Source organism: Sus scrofa, chromosome 7 (assembly GCF_054392235.1).
Source record: "Sus scrofa isolate SSC_HxYL_T2T_F1_AM1 chromosome 7, Sscrofa_HxYL_maternal_Yorkshire_Landrace_v2.0, whole genome shotgun sequence".
Classification (NCBI taxonomy): domain Eukaryota; kingdom Metazoa; phylum Chordata; class Mammalia; order Artiodactyla; family Suidae; genus Sus; species Sus scrofa.
In genome coordinates, this window is record NC_139389.1 from 663,184 (window position 1) to 680,634 (window position 17,451).

Here is a 17,451-nt window from a genome sequence, read left to right on the forward strand (position 1 = left end):
GCTGATTCTCAAAGGGGCTCACCTCCTTGGAAAGTTCAAGAAAATTCTCTTCCATCAACAGACTCCAGACCTTATTGGAGCCATTTTGCTGCCATAACTCAATAAAAAGTTCAAATGACTCTAACCTACACTGGGGTCATTTGGTAAGTCTTACAGACTTTTAAAAAATCAATTCAGTTTGAAAGTTAAATAATAGGAAAGTTAAATCCTAGCTCTTTAGGAAAACGTATAAATCATATTTTTATTTTGAAAAGTAAACGGACACTTACAGGGAACATCAGGCAATTAGTTCACTTTAAAAGTTGTAAAAGCAGGGGTTCCCTTCGTGGCTCAATGGAAACGAACCCAACTAGGATCCATGAGGACACAGGTTCAATCCCTGGCCCTGCACAGTGGGTTAAGGATCCAGTGCTGCAGTGAGCTGTGGTGTAGGTCGTAGACTCGGCTCGGATCTGGCATTGCTGTGACTCTGGTGTAGGCCAGCGGCTACAGCTCTGATTTGACCCCCGCCTGGGAACCTCCATATGCCACGGGTGCAGCCCTAAAAAGCAAAAAATAGAAAATAAATTATAAAAGTTATAAAATCAAATGCTGTAACTTTCCTTAACTGATAATTTAATTACCAAATCCTCTCTTTTGCAGGTAGGTCAAGGTAGAGCCATTTAACTTCGTCCAAATCCCTGCATATACACCATCAGACCCCAGGCCACTGGTTTATTGCACAAATGCAGTCAGCTAACCGGATGGCAGGGAACAAGCCAGATAACTAATGTGGAAACCAGTTGACTCGGCATCGGATAAGCTCGTGGTCATGAAAAATGATACGGGCAGAGGCGCTTTCTGAAAACGAGAGAAGCCGCACTCTCCACGGGGGGAGCTGCCTGATTGGACAGCCAGGACAAATGGGACCGCGGGACTGACCCAGCCTCACCCTTCTGCTCCTTCCAGTCTCTGCGTGAAGCCTCCTCGTCCCCCACCGCCCCTCCTGAGGGCCCGTGTCGGGGTGTCACAGCGTCGCTTGTCATGCTGCTCTGTAATGACCACAGTTTGTTTCCGGTTCTGGCTGCAAGCGCTTCTCCAAGGACTTGTGTTTCTGAATCAAGCGCCAGAACTGGTGCCCAAGAGGGGCTGGTGGCTGAACGAACATAAACCGTGAGCAATAGAAGATGTAAGGAACCCAACGAGTCCTGCCTCATCTTCTCTTCAAAGTCCCAATTCTAGGATTTTTAGGTGCTTTCCACGAACGGAGCGAAGAGACCACGATGGAGCCAAGAGGCCAGAGCGCAGTCTCCACCCCGGCCAGCGCCCGGAGGCCCCCGCTCATCCGCACTCAGCACCGCCCTGGGGGACAGATGCACCCCGCAGGCCGCGATGCCCCAGCCCGCGGTCCCTCTGCTGTTGGTGACGGGAGCCTTGCCTGGCAAGGGATTGGTACACTGTTCAGCTTCGCGGACGACTCAGGCCTGAGTGCGGCGTGTTTGTGATTTGGGGGAGGGTTTAGACCCCAAGAACCGCTGCCCGTGTTGTGTTGCATCATCAACAGCTGATTGGCCAAGTGACGGGGTTTCCAAGAGGCCTTTGATGAGATGCTTCGAGGCAGCAGCAGCAAAGAACAAGGTCTGAGTCTTCATCATTCAGACAAAGCAAACACTGCCCGGAACAGTCGTCTCCGCAGCTGCCAGCAAAGTGGACCCCCCAGGCAGGGCCATCGCTCAGGACCACCTGCAGCCCCCCTGGAGACGGGTCCCCGCTGGAGATGGCACAAGGCCCCCAAGAGCTGGTCCTGAAATTCAGGATAGTTTCCAAAGAGCCCCCGAGAAGCCCCATCGTCCTGAGCAGAGGACGGGGTGGCAAGGCCAGCTCTCCAGGCATGACAGCTGGGGACTCTGAGCCACAGGGGATTGGGCCTCCTGCTCCTCGAAGCCCCTCCCCCGTCCCTGGCGCCTCCCCTGCAGCCCCAGGTACCCTCGTGGCCTCTCTTGCATCTCCATGAGATCAAAGGCTGTGCTGATGTCAGCAAATCACCTCTGATGAGAAAAGCCGGCAGTCGCACTATTGCTTTACCTGGATCACAGGGCAGGGGGTGAAGGGAGACTCTACTGGGGACAGGCTGGAATGGAGTCGCCCCCGCTCCTGCCGGGACCTGTTCTAAGGCCTCTGGGTTCAGCCCAGCCCCTGACCCCCCGCCCCAGCCCCCGCAGCCAGGCAGCTGAGGAAGAGGAGGGGCCTCAGGCACCTGTGCTCAGGCTGCACGTGTCCCTCAGCGGTCAAGGAAAGTAACCTCCGTCTCCCTGGCTCTCCCGGGGGAGCTTGGCTCTGGGAACCTCTGTTCCAGGCTCTGTCCACCCACCCCCAGCAGCAGCCCAGCCGCCCCTACTCCCCGAGCCCCCCACCCGGCCCAGCGCCCCCTGCCTCAGCCCCGCCCCCTCGGGAGTCCAGGACCTGCTTCCCAAGTTTGCTTCCAGCTCAGGCCCCCCAGTCCCACCCGGTGACAACGTCTCTCTGACTCCGTCAGTTACAGGCAGTTTCCTGGTGTTGGAGAGTCTCTCGTGGCAGAGTTTCTTCTCTGATTTTGTTTCACTTTGGTCAGTAAAACAGAACAAATCTGTGGACTGTTCTCCTGAAACCACAGTGACCGGAGACCCCCAAACACTTGAGATGGCATGGTCGGGGCCTTAAATGCTGCCGCTGCCAGTTCCGCAGGCATCCACGGTTTCCTGGCAAATGCACAAGGTTTGGCTGAATGAGGTCCAGCCAATGAAAATAAATGAAGGGGGAACCGAGGGAAGGACACAGTCCCAGGAAGAGCCCCCCTTTCTCGCTCACCCACCTCAGCGCGACATAGGAACCACAGGGAGCTGAACACGGGTGGGGGCTCAGCCTTTGCGCCTGGACGGGGCGTTTGGATGGAACTTTTGTTTGCTGCTTGGTTGATGGTTCGGTACGTCTGTAGTGTATGTGCAAGAGTGAATTTGGTTAATGCGCAATTTAAAAGCACTGGATTCTTCTCATCCGCAAACTGTCCCCTCCCAGCAGATTCTCAGCTGAGAGTGACTGTGCCTCCAGGTGCCTGGGGGTCGGGGTGCTACTGCACCTGTGGGCAGAGGCTGGGTATCCCGACCACTCTGCCCCAGAGCTACCCTGGCGTCCATGTGCCACAGCCACAGCCAACTGTGCCTGTGTGCTCCTGTCACCCACATTTCTTGTGGCCTGTCCCACAGCCTCACCTCTCCCATGTCACCCAGGTGCGTCCACTGGGTCCCCTGCTCTCAACTCCTCTTCCAGGACCGAGCCTTTGCCCAGAGGTCAGGACACAGGCTCGGCCCAAGAGCCCCAGCGGCGCTCCAGCTCAGGCTCCACACAGAGGGCCCCTCAGCCAGAGCTGGACCATTTGTGAGGTTCCGAGAAGTGCATGGAGCAGGCCCATCTAGCAATACATGCTTGGCTCCACAGCTCCTGGGGCAGACTCACGGCTCTGGGCCAACACGGCCTTTCCCAGGGCTCACGCACCTGCCATGCTCAGGGCCTGGTCTCCCATCCACAGGCCACCAGCCACCGGCCACCCTAGGCATGCTGACCGGGCCAAGGGTGACCCGGAGGAAAGCCTGGGATGAGAGCTCTGCTCACGGGAGATCTCAACACGGATGGTGGACGGGCGGATGTTGGTGCGGTGTGTGCACAGCTGTCCGGACAGCTGAGAAGCCCGGGGAAGGCGAGGGCAGAGTCCTCGCTGGCAAGAGCATCAGCATGCAGAACTGTGATGCGGAAGGGGCTCCTGGCAGGTGCGAGAGGCTGGACCAGGACCGGGAGCCTCAGGGCAGGTCCCAGCTGTGGTCTGAGAGTCCTGCCCGGGGACTGGAGGCCCTGCCACGTGTGGGTGACAAGGAATGGATCCCCAGAGGCCTGCACTACATCCCTGCTTCTCTGAGGCCGAGCCGGGCCGGCAGAGGCTGCTTCCTCCCTCACCCAGACAGCTTCAAAATAAAGTGACAGGAGCCTGGGAGCTCCGAGGGGCTCTTAAAATGAAAAAGAGAGCGAGAGCGAGAGATCCACTCGAAGAGAGAAGGGCCTGGCCGTGGCCTGCAGAGATGCCCCGGAGAAAGGAGGACGCCGGGCACGTGTCCGGAACCTGCTGTCCTTCCTTCGCGCTCGTGACCTGGACTGACAATGGGACAAAACCTCCTCGTGGGACTGGAAGAGAGAAAAACTTTTTTGGGGGGGTTGGTCACACCCATGGCATGTGGAAGTTCCCTGGGGCGGAGATCGAACCCGTGCCACAGCAGTGACAACCCCGAATGCTTAACCACTAGGCCACCAGGAAACTCCAAAAAACTATATTGCAGATGTTTTTTCGGCCCTGCTCCGGCGCCAGGCGGAGTGGAGAAGCCCCAGCCCTCCTGCATGACAGCAGGACCTGGGAGCTGGCGAGCCCTGTCTCGGCTGAGACCAGGACAGACCACAGCTCGGTGCCCAGCCCGTCCCCAGTGAGTCAGCACAACCGGACCCGCCCTGTCATCAAAGTGCGGTTCACTCTGAGGCCCTGAGCCCACAGCAAAACACTGGGTGAGAACTAGCCTATTAATAAGAGAAGAGAGTGTTATTTTTAGGTCAGGTTAACCTAGAAAAGCTCGGTAGACTGGGTTTGCGCTTGCTAAGGTCACCAGGACCGTGCACCCTGCCCGCTCACCTCCCCGGGGGCCCAGCTGCGCAAACCGCCAGCACAGGCCCTGTCCCGACTCCTGCTGGCGGCAGGATGGACGCGCACGCCACTGGGTAAGAGCCGCCTCTGGGAACAAAGCGCATTTCTCGTTCCTCCTAGAAAACTCTTGAAATCCACTCCGGGCACCGTGCACACCGGGCTGAAGGGCGGGCAGCCAAGCTGGCCTGGCTGTGGCTCCGCGGGGCACTGACGTCTGCCCAGGCCTCAGTGGGTTGAAGACCCGGCGCCGCCGCGGCCGGGAGCGGTGCTGTGCCGATGCCGCGAGATTTTACTTCAGGTGCATTTCTCAGCCCCGCCTGGAACGAATGCAGAATCGGGCGGAATCAGGCGATCGCTCTCTGCGTCCTTCAAGCCTGACAGTCAGACGGGCAGTGACGGGAGCGCCTGCGTAGCAGATGCACGATCAGGACAGAAGAGCCGTCCTCTCTGTCGGTTCTGGGGAGAAACCGGTTTTTCCCATTTCGGTTTCAGTGCCATGACCCAGGTTACATGTATTTCACTATCTGAGTCGGTTAACGAAACCAAAGGAAGGAAAGAAAGCTTCTAACTCAAAAACTATTGCTCCGGGACTTTGGTTTCCTCCTCTCATGGAGAGGCTGGTGTCAACTCCACCGGCGGGCTGAGAACAAGTAGAAAATCGGGACAAAACACGAAACAAGCTGCTGAACGATGATGGGCAGCCAGGGCTTGAAGCTGAGGGCACAGATGTTGTTCCCTCCTCCCAAGTGCTGGTGTGTCCTGAAGACACCCCCGCACGCACAGAAGCAGCCTCAGGACGGCCGTCGGTGTCACACTGCAGCCCAGGGCTCCCAAAGCCGAAGGTCTGCAGAGGCTGAGAACTGGGAGAAACAGAGACTACGGCGAAGTGAGCTCGTGTCCCGCGGTGCCCTCAGCCTCGAGGTTTGCAGCCCTACAACCTGTGCCAGAGGGGGAGGTTGGCTACGGACTGAGCAGAGCTGCCTCAAACCGCGTGTACCAGAGAGAAAAGACAGCCAAGGGCCAGGCCTGTTCCCAGGGAACTGGGCTACCTCAGTCCTGATGGAACCTGACCCGCCCCCATAGGACTGTCTATTAGGAGGAAAGCAAATCCTCTGAAAGATGAAGATATTAGCATCATTCAGAGAATCAACAGTCTTTAAGCACAAGATCCAGCATCCTGTCATAAACGATCAGGCAGGCCACCAAACAGGGCGAATGACAACTAAGAGAAAAGTATAGAGACAGCCCTCAGGTGACCTAGGGGTTGTTATCATCAGATAGAATTTTCAAATAGCTTTGATGAATAGTTAAGAGAATAGACGACAAGGATAGAGAACTATTTTTTTTTTTAATCTGTAAAAAATAAAAATGTTAGAAATTGGGAGTTATTTTGCGATGCAGTGGTTAAGGATCTGGCTTTATCACTGCTGTGGCTCAGGTTCAATCCCTGGCCCAGGAACTTCTACATGCTGTGGGTGAGGCAAGGAAAAACATGCTGGAAATGACATACAAAATGAGAACTGCAGCACCACTCCACAGTGAACTCAGCAGAGCAGCAGGGACGAAGGAGGGAGAGCAGGTTTGTAGAGAGACTGACCAAAGAGAGGAAAATGGGGAGTTCCTGTCGTGGTGCAGTGGTTAATGAACCCGACTAGGAACCATGAGGTTGTAGGTTCGATCCCTGGCCTTGCTCAGTGGGTTAACGATCTGGCGTTGCCGTGAGCTGTGGTGTAGGTCGCAGACGCGGCTCGGATCCCGAGTTGCTGTGGCCCTGGCATAGGCTGGTGGTTACAGCTCCAATTGGACCCCTAGCCTGGGAACCTCCCATATGCCGCGGGAGCAGCCCAAGAAATGGCAAAAAGACAAAAAACAAACAAACAAAATAAATAAATAAATAAATAAAAAAGAGAGAGGAAAATGATGGAAAATATCAGAGAGCATAAGAAACACGATGGTGATACGGTGGAAAGGCGTGACATCCATGTAATTTGAGTTCCAGGGGAGGAGAAGGAGATAAAGGAGCAGAAGCAATATTCAAAGAGGAATTGGCCAGGAGGGTCCTCAAATGGTAAAAACATGAACCCGCAGGTTTAAGAAGCTACAGAATTGAAGCAGGATAGATGCAAAGTAGGGAGACGCCCATTAGAGGCATCAAGGTTGCCTTGTGCTGACCCCGTCAACATGCTGAAAACCAAGACCAAAAAGAACCTTAAAACAGTCGGCAAAGAGAGGGCACCTCACACGCAAGAGGCAAAACTTGTACTTTCAGCTGACTTTTCAAAAGAGAAAACAATGGAATACAGAAGACGCTGGAATGACATCTTTGCAAGAAAATCGTTGCCCAATTCCAGACATAGAAAAACATCTTTTAAATGAAGGCCAAATAAGGAATTTAGTCTATTCTACTTATCTAAAGCAGAGCGGACGAAGCTGTAAGTATGTGCTAAAAACACTCTGTGTGCAGAAGATCCTGCTGCAAACACCCATGCTCCTCCCCCAGGGTACAGACCTGCCTGGAAACGGACAACGTGGGAAACCTTTATTTCTAAGAGCCACCAACCAGCGCAGCTCCTGTTCTTCTTTGTTCCAGTTTACAACACTCAGGCAGCTTCTACTTTTATCTTCAAAGGTGTGCAGTGCTGGGGCTAAGAGACCGTGTCTCTATGTAAGTTAACTTCTGTGGCGCCTCAAAAGCAGGAGAGAATGCAAGTAAATATTTCACCCGGCACCCCCAGCCGCTGAGGGGCAGGCAGTCCTGGCCCTCCCCTGCGTCTCATTCCTGGTGCTTCTGCTCAGGACACAGAAGCCCAAGGGCGAGCATGGAGCTGGAGAAAGGCATCTTTTCCTGGAGGTGTGTTCTCCACCTGAAAGCTCAGTGGCACCTTTACTTCAAGGTCACGGGCTTTGGCAGCAAACAGGTCCTCCAGACGGCTCTCCACTCTGATGGGTTCAACGGGACCTCTCTGAGCCTCGCTTTCTCCACCCATCGTTTCCGCGGGAAGGCTGGCTCCCCGCTCAGGGAATTGTGCAGATTAAGTGAGATGAGGACTTCGAGGGTCTGACACGGCACACGGGTCCTGGCTGCCCCAAATAGGAGGCAGTGTTCCCATCACAGGCCTGCCCGCCGTGTGTCCGGTGGGAGGAGGTGCTGGGTGACCAACTCCGAGTGTGCACGGGGGTCAGGCTTCCCCACTGGCACGGGGAGGACAGGGGCTGCGAGCGGACAGCCACACGGGGGACACGCCGTTTCCCTCCTCTGCGTGCCTGGAAGTCCGGTTGCCTTGGAGACAGCACCGCCAGCCGCCGCCAGGAGAAATCAGCGCACTGCTGAGACTTTATAGGAAGATGCCTTAATTAAGTGCCATCTGAGCCGTCCACACTGTGAACGAGGATTCTGGCACCGAGGGGGTTATTGTTGCCAAGTTCTGGCCAAATGTTCTTTTCCCAAGTTGGCTGTTGGGTTTTCTCTGACCGAGGCCTGAACAAAGAGCTGCAGGTGGCCCCAGGGGAGAGGAGGCCGTCCCCTGGCAGATTCTAGAAGGTCCAGAGGTTAGAGAGGGTGTCCCCTGGGCGGGGGAGGAGTGGGCCCCACAGCAAATGGGGGGGAGCAGGGCAAGGGGTTCCTTGAGGCCACCAGCTGGGGTTTCCTCGTCTTTGAATGCGACGCCTCCCCGTGAGGCCCGTGCAAAGCACAGGTCCCAGAAAGCGCTGTGAGAACCGGGCGGGTCACCCAACGGCTCGGAGCACACAGGGCCACCAGAACCATGACTGTGAACCGAGTGCCACTGTGCCAAGCACGTCCTTGCACTGTCAACTTCAGGCCTCGTAACAACGCGCTACAGCCAGTTTCACCCTCAGGTGTTGGACGCAGAAGCCCGGTGTCAGGGACGAGAAAGGCTGTGCCTGCTGGGCTCCAGACAAAGCCTGTCTGAAGCCAAAGGTCACGCTCTACCACCACGAAGAGAAACTGGGGCCAAGTCCTCAAAAGTCCACCTTCACAGCAATAGGTAACCAAAAAATCACCGTATAGGAGTTCCCGTCGTGGTGCAGGGGAAATGAACCCAACTAGGAACCATGAGGTTGTGGGTTCAATCCCTGACCTCGCTCAGTGGGTTAAGGATCCGTGTTGCCGTGAGCTGTGGTGTAAGTCGCAGATTCTGCCTGGATCTGGCGTTGCTGTGGCTGTGGTGTAGACCGGCAGCCACAGCTCCGATTCGACCCCTAGCCTGGGAACCTCCATGTGCCACGGGTGCGCCCCCCCCAAAAAAAATCAATGTATAAATTAGGCTTGGCCAGTAGGGGAGTTCTGGCCAATACAAGAACATAGCTTAAGAAACTCAGAAAGATATCCACGGAGCTGGGAAATCACAGGACGTTCCAAGTAATAAGCAAGTTCAGTGTCGCGGAGTGAAAAGTGAAAACATTCCAAAACGCCGTCGAGGGCCCTGTGTTTGAGTCGCAGCCCCGCACACCACCAGAGGAGACGAATTTCCCTGCACTCGGGTTTAAGTCTCCCGCAGGCTCGTGCAGGGCTGACATCTGAACACCCTTCTGACTCCTTAGCTTGCAGAAAAATGTGGGTGTGTGAGTTGCAAGTGTAAATGAGAAAGTTGTTTAATCTCCTGTTAAATTTTCTGCTAGGTGTCAGGTATGACGCCAAGAGAGACAGGGACAGGGGTCTCGTTTCCTAACGCTTTAGAGGTAGACAATACTGGACTGTTGATGTGGAAAGTACTCAGAGGTCGGGCTGTCCGTGCGATGCTGTCCCACGGAGTGGCCTGCCTCCGTTCCAGGGCCCCACCATCATCTGGACTGTCAGCTGTAAACCGAAGACGCCAATTTCATCCCCAATGTCTCTACTGAGCTGCAAAGCCGTGTACCAGTTAGCCCCCAAACAACGCCAGCTCTGCGTCACAAACAGCCCAAGTTCCGTTGGTCCCAAACTGAGCTCGTCATCGTGCAGTCCAAGCGTGTCTTTCTTTGGTGTCCCCATTCCAGTCACACCCAGGTCTTTTCACAGCCGTTAGCGCCAGAGACACAGGGTCACCGCTGACACCTCTCTCCGTCTCTCTCCACACCCAATCAGCCAGCGAGTTCCGCCAGCCATCTTCGCATCTCCTGATTCTGTGTCTCTCTCCTTCTCCAGGACCACTCTCAGGCCATCATTCTTTCCCACCTGAAATAAGCCAAGCTGCCCCGCCATTCTCCCTGGGGTCATGTGCCAGCAAAAGCCACTCTCCACACTGCATCCAGAGAGGTCTTTAGGAAACTTAATCTGGTTCTAGCACTTCAAAGGCAAAAAGCTTTAACCTCTTCTCCAGACGCTTCTGCGTAAAGTCCAAAAGTCTTCACCTGCCGTGCAGACTGCCATGCGACACCCTGCACAATTTGTCCCCTTCTTATCTGTCCATTGGTGACTCTTTATCATTTCTACCTGTGCTTCTATAGGACAGTCAAAGCAAATGCCATACCTCATTTCAAACTGTCTATAGCAGACAGACAAAGATGACATACAGCTAGAGAGAGAGGGGATGGATAGAGGATGGATGGATGGATAGAAATAGATGCTGGACGGATGGAGTAGAGAGTTGACAGATGACAGATGACAGATGGTGAACAGAAGAGTAAGTGATAGACAAATAGGCGAGTACACAGTTGACAGACAGCAAGTGGGGGACCACGGTCACCGCTGGTGAAGTGGAAGCACGGGGCCCACGCAACCGCAGCTGCAGGCGGATGGCGTGGACAGTGGGCAGGTGGAGCCAACCGATGGCCAGAGGAGGCGACCCATCTGTGAGAAGGAGGCAGCCCATCTGATCCCATAAATGGTAAGATCTGGGGAAGACCAGCCTCCTGGTGCAAAAGCCGCGAATAGTGAAAGGAAACCTGGGCAAGAACGAACAAGGGAAGAAAAGAACTGAGCTGGAAACACGGACCACAGAGCAGAGAGAGATCCGTTCCCACTTGGATGGCAGGGCGGGTTCCGTCTTCGGCGAGACAGGTGCATTGTGCGCGTTGCCTCCTGGAGGCACAGCCTCAGACCAGGGCCTCCCGGCTGAGGGTGGCGGGCTCTCGGGACTGCCCTCGGGGTACACGGCCTGGGTCCCCCCTTGGACCGAGTGTTGGCAGGTGCCCCGCGGTGCTCTAGATTACTAGCCAGAACCCTGACGCCACCAGAGACAGGGTGACAAGCCCTGGGGAACCCCTCAGGGTTCCATCTGCCTGCTGGGAAGAAGCCCTGGGTGTCCTGGCGACTCGGGGGTCCCCTCCGAGTCAGTGTGCCTCTGTTCCTGTGAGTAATTGGACTTCTGCAGACCCTGACTTGATGTTGTGACCTGATTGAAACCTGGACCCAAATCCTTCCCCGAGCCCTGTTGTCACCACCTCTTCAAATACAGGCATCTTAATTTAAAAATTGTAAGCTAGACGCTTTCCCGGGATTCAGACGAAACATCAAATGGGTGAGGAGGTGTGGAACGGTGTCTTTATTCGAGTTAAAGGGCAGCTTCAAGGTTGGGGGTGGGGTCGGCCAAGGCTCCCAGCCGAGATGCGGAGGGGGTGGGGGCGCCTCCCGAGGGGCGAGCTGGGGTTGTGAGCAGACACTGCACCGCGGAGGCCACGTGAGAGATGAGGTCTGCCCCCTCCGAAGCGGGCCTTGAAAACACGCCTGTCCCAGCCGGTGGGGAAGACAGAACATGCTGAGCTCAGGGGCCATCCGCGGCGTGGAGGACAGCCAAGAAAGCAGCCCAGTGGCCACCACCGAGCTCGGGCTGCCTCTGTCCCCTGCAGGTAGGCGACAGCCAGACACAGCCTGACTCCCAGCAGAAAACAACCGACCACACGCAGGACCTGCATCCGTGGGGCCCCAGTCGGGGCTGGTGAGAGACGCGGGAAGGTCAGGTTCTTTCTGACACAGTCTTGGGGCAACAAGATCCATCCGCCACTGTCCTACAGGGATGGTGGCCGGTCGGTCTACAAGCATTTGGGTGTTTAAATAAACAGGTTTTTGTAAAATGCCTAACGAACAGCCAGGGGTTGTCACTCAAGGCTGGGACCCTGGGAGGACAAATGGATGTGTCTCTTGGGTGCCCAGTTCCTCCATCCCCCGCCCTTGCCTGTAGAACGGCCTCGCCCCGGGAGTTCAGCAGACCTGAGCGCATCGGGGACCGCACCCAGGAGTCGCTGTCTCCGGAATCAGCCTCTACGGAGATTCAGATAAACAGGGGTTCCGGCACTCCCCGGCCCCCGCACCTGCCAGCCCCACTTTTCCCGTCCAGTCTGGAGCCTGGTCAGCATGGCCCAGATGGCGGCACAGCCCGAAGAGCATGTGCCCTGCTCCTGCTCTGGTCCGCGGACCTCAGAGGAATCACGAGGACCAAGGGACACCGACAGTGGCCTTCTGGGGGGGAGGAGCCACCCACCTGCACCAGGTGCTCCGTTTCCCACCCCAGGTTCTCCCAGCCGCGGGCCGAGGAGGCCCCCATGGCACATTAAGGTATCAGGCAGCCGTGACTCTGGACGCCCGCAGGTCACGTGCTTGACGCCACAGCGTGAGGAACAGGGTGGCGGAGCGAGGGTCCGCCGAGGATTCTCCTCCGGTCTCCGTGGGCAGCAGGACCGGCAGGCACAGCAGAGCACCGCGGGTGAGATGGCCTCTGGGGACCGGCCCCGGGGCCACGCGAGGCCAGGCGGGCCCCAGGGACCCGCTCCACTTCCTGCGTGCGCACACGCGCCCCTGGCCGGCCCTGTCGCAGGAGCCCAGGAAGAAGGGGCCTCTTCTCCCCACCCCCACCCCTCGACCCCCACCCTTCCTGCTGCCTCCTTGCTTGGCCTCTGTCCAGAATTTGTTTGCTTGGGTACAAAGCCAGAAAGAACAAATGGTATCACGTAACGTCGAGAAATCAACATGCAAATCCTGTTTGGCTCCGAGAGGAGACTGAAGTCTCCACATACCTGCTGTAAACGTGCTTTCAGATAAAACACCGTTAACCCCTAGGTGTTATTCTTCTTCCTTTCTTTGGACAAAGGGGTGTGTGTGTGTGCGTGTGTGTGTGTGTGTGTGTGTGTGTGTGTGAGAGAGAGAGAGAGAGAGAGAACTCAGCAACCGCAACAGGCCTTCAAGGAGTATGGACCCCGTGTGTCAAAACATATCAAAATAATATTTATATCATTGCACTTAATGCTTCTACTTCCAGAATTTCATCTTAGGAAACAATCAGATATGTGCAAAAGAAGAAAGTATATCAATATTACTGCTCATGATAGCAAATATCAGAAACAACTTAAGGTCCAGCAAAGGGATGTTTTTCTCGCCTGCAATGGAATTTTCTACAGCCAGCAAAAATCAAATCATAGAAGAATATTTAGAAGCATGTGAAAATGTTCACAATTACTTGTTCAATGAAAACAAGTTACAACTCTTTCTATATTTTATTTCAATTTTTAAAAAGTTATATGTCAAAATTGATAGACGGACCTTTATAAATAAGTGTACATATACGTATTCATGTATATATCTGAAACAGAAATAAATTACACTTAATTTAGATCTTAATAGTAGAAATGCTAGTGATTTTTCTATTTTGTATTTCCTTTGTGCCTTTATTTTCCAAAATTTCCACTTTACTTATGTGTATCACTTTCTCTTATTAGAAAAAAATGCAACAAATATTTTAATAGCCCCCTGAGATTGTTTTCATTCTTAACCCGGATTACTTTCCAAGCCAATATCTGTATCTCAAGCTGGAAATCCAGAAGACCAGTCCCTCCCTCTCCTAAGGATCTTATTGCCGTGGGCTCTGCAGTGGGAGTGGCTGTCCCGCAAGCCTGTCCAGTGTTTTTGGATTTTAAGCGCGAGAGACAGGAAAGAAAACGATCCGGGTGCCCCTGGACCATCTCTCCCACTGCCCGTCCCCTCCCGGGAAGCGGAGACAAAGGCACAGAGCTTCTGGTTCTCTCCACATTTGGGGGCCAACTTCCTTCATCCTGCCCAAGGGCACCACTTCAGAACCGTATCTGACGGTACCTGGACCCCCTGACCTTCTCATCAGAACGACACACCTCCTAGATGCCACTTTCTTTGGGCCCAGAAATCGGCGGAAGGGAAATGAAATAGCTGGGCAATGACTCCGGGTAACATACGCAGGCGTTACCACCCCTAGGCAAGACATGCTCGCTTCAACAGGGGGCTTGTTTATTCTTCTGTTGTTGTTGTTTTGTTTTTAGAGCCATACCTGTGACACATGGAGGGTCCCAGGCTAGGGGTCAAATTGGAGCTACAGCTGCCAGCCACAGCCACAGCCACAGCCACAGCAATGCCAGATCTGAGCCACATCTGTGACCTACACCACAGCTCGCAGCAACGCCAGATCCTTAACCCAATGAGCGAGGCCAGGGATCGAACCCGCAACCTCATCGTTGCTAGTTGAATTCATTTCCTCTTTGCCACGTCGGGAACTCCATCCACAGAGGACTTGTTTAAAATGAGGGCGTGGAGTTCCCGTCGTGGCGCAGTGGTTAACGAATCCGACTAGGAACCATGAGGTTGCGGGTTCGATCCCTGGCCTTGCTCAGTGGGTTAACGATCCGGCGTTGCCATGAGCTGTGGTGTAGGTCAAAGATGCAGCTTGGATCCTGTGTTGCTGTGGCTGTGGCGCAGGCTGGCGGCTACAGCTCCGATTCGACCCCTAGCCTAAGAACTTCCATATGTCTCTTGGGAACGTGCCAAGAAATGGCAAAAAGACAAAAATACATAAATAAAAAATAAATAAATAAATAATAAAATGAGGGTGTTAAATGAGTTAGCTTGGCTTATTGGGGTCACCCCAGCTATAAGCATTTTTTTTTAAGTTCACCTGCATTAATATTTTTATGTAATAGACAAAAATCTAAGGAAAAACATAGTAGCAGGAATAGCAGTAGAGAAAAAAGCATGTCTATAATACGGACAATTTTTTAAAAAGGACTTCTAATGGTGAAAGCGTCGGGGACCCATGGGGGACATTTAGGGCCATCGGAGACGGGGTCCTTTCTTCTCCCGTCTCCGGTGCTTAAAATCCGAAAGCAAAAGCTTGGCCCCCTAACTTCCATAGTGACTCCGTTACAGGATGTCTCTGGGCTCGAAGCCCATCGCCAGTGCTGCCAGCCCCTTGCTCTGCGACGGCGGCCGCCGTGCCCCCCTCTGCCTCCGTTTCCTCATCCGTGAACCTGCTGACAAGTCTGCGTCCCTGCGGTGCTGAGACTCGGCTTCCAGGCTGTTGCGCGGTAGGTATAAGGCTGCCAGGCCATCGCCCTGAGCCTCACCGCTCACTCCACCCTCTCAGTGAGTGTCCTGGCGGCGTCATGGGCTGAGAACCGTGCCCAGAGCTGCAGGCAGGCAGGGCCCTGCGACGGGCTCCCGCAGGGAGCAGGAGTAAAGGGGGCACAACAGAGACGGAGCCCAGTGCCACGCAAGCAGCTGCGCAGACGGGCCTCGGAGCTCCCTGAACAGACCCCGGGCAGCAGTTACGACAGCGAAGCAACAATTATGGCAAATTAACCTCAGTGGGGACAATTAAGCCGACCTGGCTGAGGTGCCTGCTCACGTCTTCCGCTCAGGGTCCTCAGGACTCAGCAGAGCAGAGCAAACGTCCAGCCCAAGGCCGCCCCACCGACCGGAGGTTCGGGAAAGCCCGGCACAGCCTGCAGCCTGTGCTCAGACGGGACGGGTTAGAACTGGGCCTGGCTGGCTTCCCAGGCCCGGGGCAGTGGCCAGACGGCTCACGGGGCTTCACTGTGCTTCTGGCCTGGAGAGCGAAAGCTGAGGTCCCCGCCAGTGGCCAGGGTCACTGCCCTGAGGAGAGCCCTCGCCTGAACCCTCGTGCTTGGCGGCCGGTTCCCTCCGAGGCGCCGAATCTCCCTTCTCCCCGATTCTGTGTGAAGGAGGGCTGTGCCCACCCTTTTGCTCCCAGCCTCTGTCTGCGAGAGGGGGTTAAGTTCAGGATGGCTATGCTGTCGGGGACCTGGCAGATGTGGCACCGGTGAGGGTCACGGCAGATGCCAGCAGAGAGTTGAGTGGGTGCCCCGCCTGGCTCTGCTGGCTTGGGATCCACCTCTGCCCTCTGGGTCCAGCGGGGGACCAGCCAGGGTCTCCCCTCTGGAGCCCCTCCCCTCGGACCCCAGGCCCGTCTGCGCCCCCATCCTCCCCAGAGGCACCGACGGGCGCTGGGACCCACACGCGCAGGCCCAGCTCCTCCCCAGTTTCGGTGGTTTTAGATCCATGCTGCTCGCCTCGGGCTGCAGGGGAAAATGACAACAAACAAACCCCGGGTTTTATAAACCGCACGGCTTCCCTCCGACTTTGATCTGTTCTCTGAAGGCACAGTGACGGGCGTGGCGACGGCCAGGGCTCGGGAGGGTGCCAGGGACGGTCCCCGCCCCCTCCAGGCCTCCATCCGTGGTCGCAGCTCCACCCCACCCGGTCGGCCCCGAGCCCTCGCATCCTCTGCGCAGCCCCACTCTGTCCGGCCGTCTGTCCGGCCGGCCTGGTACAGCTTCACTTTGCTGGGTCAGCCGTGGTCGGGGAGGGTGGGTTGGGTGTCAGCAACCCCAGGCCTCAGGGGCGTTTTGTGGGTCTTCTCCATTTTAAACATGAAGTTCCGGAAAAGGAGGGGCCAACCCCCAAGAACAAAAGGCGCCGTCCAGGGGACCCATGATGCAACGCGCAACACACCGTCTCCCCTTGGGGATTGCAGGGGATTGGGTTCCAGGACCCCGGGGGCCCCAAATCCAGGGCCGCCCAGGTCCCTTCTGGAAAACGGCGTCGTGACTGCCTCCGACCCACGGAACCCTCCTGAGGGCTTCACCCCACGCCAGGTGACTCGTAACTCCTGATACGAAGTAAATGCAACGTAAACACCACGCAAATACGTGCCGGCGCGAGGAAATTCATTTTGCTTTTTGGAACTTCCTGGACATTTTTCCAAATAGTTTCCATGCAGAGTTTTACACTCTGCAGACACAGAGCCCATGCGTGTGGAGGGTTGAGCGTGTATCTGTTGCTCGGGTGACCCCCACCAAGGCAGGTGGAGGGACCGCAGTTCAGGGAAGGCATGTGACCCGCTCGGGCAGTGCTGAGGTGGACAGAGCCCTTCCAAGGCCTGGGGCCGGCGCCCGGGGCCCGGGTCGCAGGCAGGTGACCCATGCACCTGCGGGCCCTCCTGGCGTCTCCTGGCAGCGTTCCTCCTGCCCAGACCCCGACCTCCTGGTGCAGCAGACAGACCCCCCGCCCCCGCCCCGCGAGCCACATCCTGCACCCTGTGAAAACCCAACGGCCTGAGGGCCTTTCTTGCTGATCTGGACTTGGGAGCAGAATGTAAACCATGATGCTCTGTCGTCTTCGGAAAAGTGACCTTCCCCAGGGATGACTTTGGGAATAAAAGATCAAGGTGTGTGTTTAAGGGGCGGGTCCTTTCTTTATAAGCGCAGCAGTAATGGTCCCAGGAGCCACTTGCCTGAGGTCAGTGTCCCGCCCTGGGACCTTCATCCAGGCCCTTTGCCCTCACTTCTCCCCCCCGCCCCGCCGCCCCAGAGGCCAGCTGCCCAGATGTTCCCCCAGCGTCTCCCGGCCATCAGCTTGTTGGGCAGCCGCCTCAAGCTCAACGCCGTTGACACAAGCCGAGCCTCTGCATCTCTGTAGCCCTCAGCTTCCCGCTCCCGCCCCCTCAGGTGAGAGCCCCACGGCCCTCTCACCTGGCCCCAGGTGCTGCAGGCCC

The 17,451-nt window shown here is 55.9% G+C and overlaps 1 long non-coding RNA gene across 14 annotated transcripts in view; it reads right to left on the minus strand.

Annotated features, from left to right (window-relative positions):
- The window catches only part of LOC102158724 (uncharacterized), a 135,716-nt gene that overhangs the window by 20,950 nt on the left and 97,315 nt on the right, over positions 1-17,451 (minus strand). The window contains exons 7-8 of one of the 14 annotated variants that reach the window (XR_014809419.1): positions 2,831-5,155; positions 239-2,717 (exon numbers count right to left, since the gene is read on the minus strand). The exons of 12 other annotated variants lie outside the window; for them this stretch is intronic. This is a non-coding gene — a long non-coding RNA (uncharacterized LOC102158724). Of the gene's footprint in view, positions 1-238; positions 2,718-2,830; positions 5,156-17,451 lie in introns of those variants that run through there. One more of the 14 variants, XR_014809423.1, reaches the window with a different exon arrangement.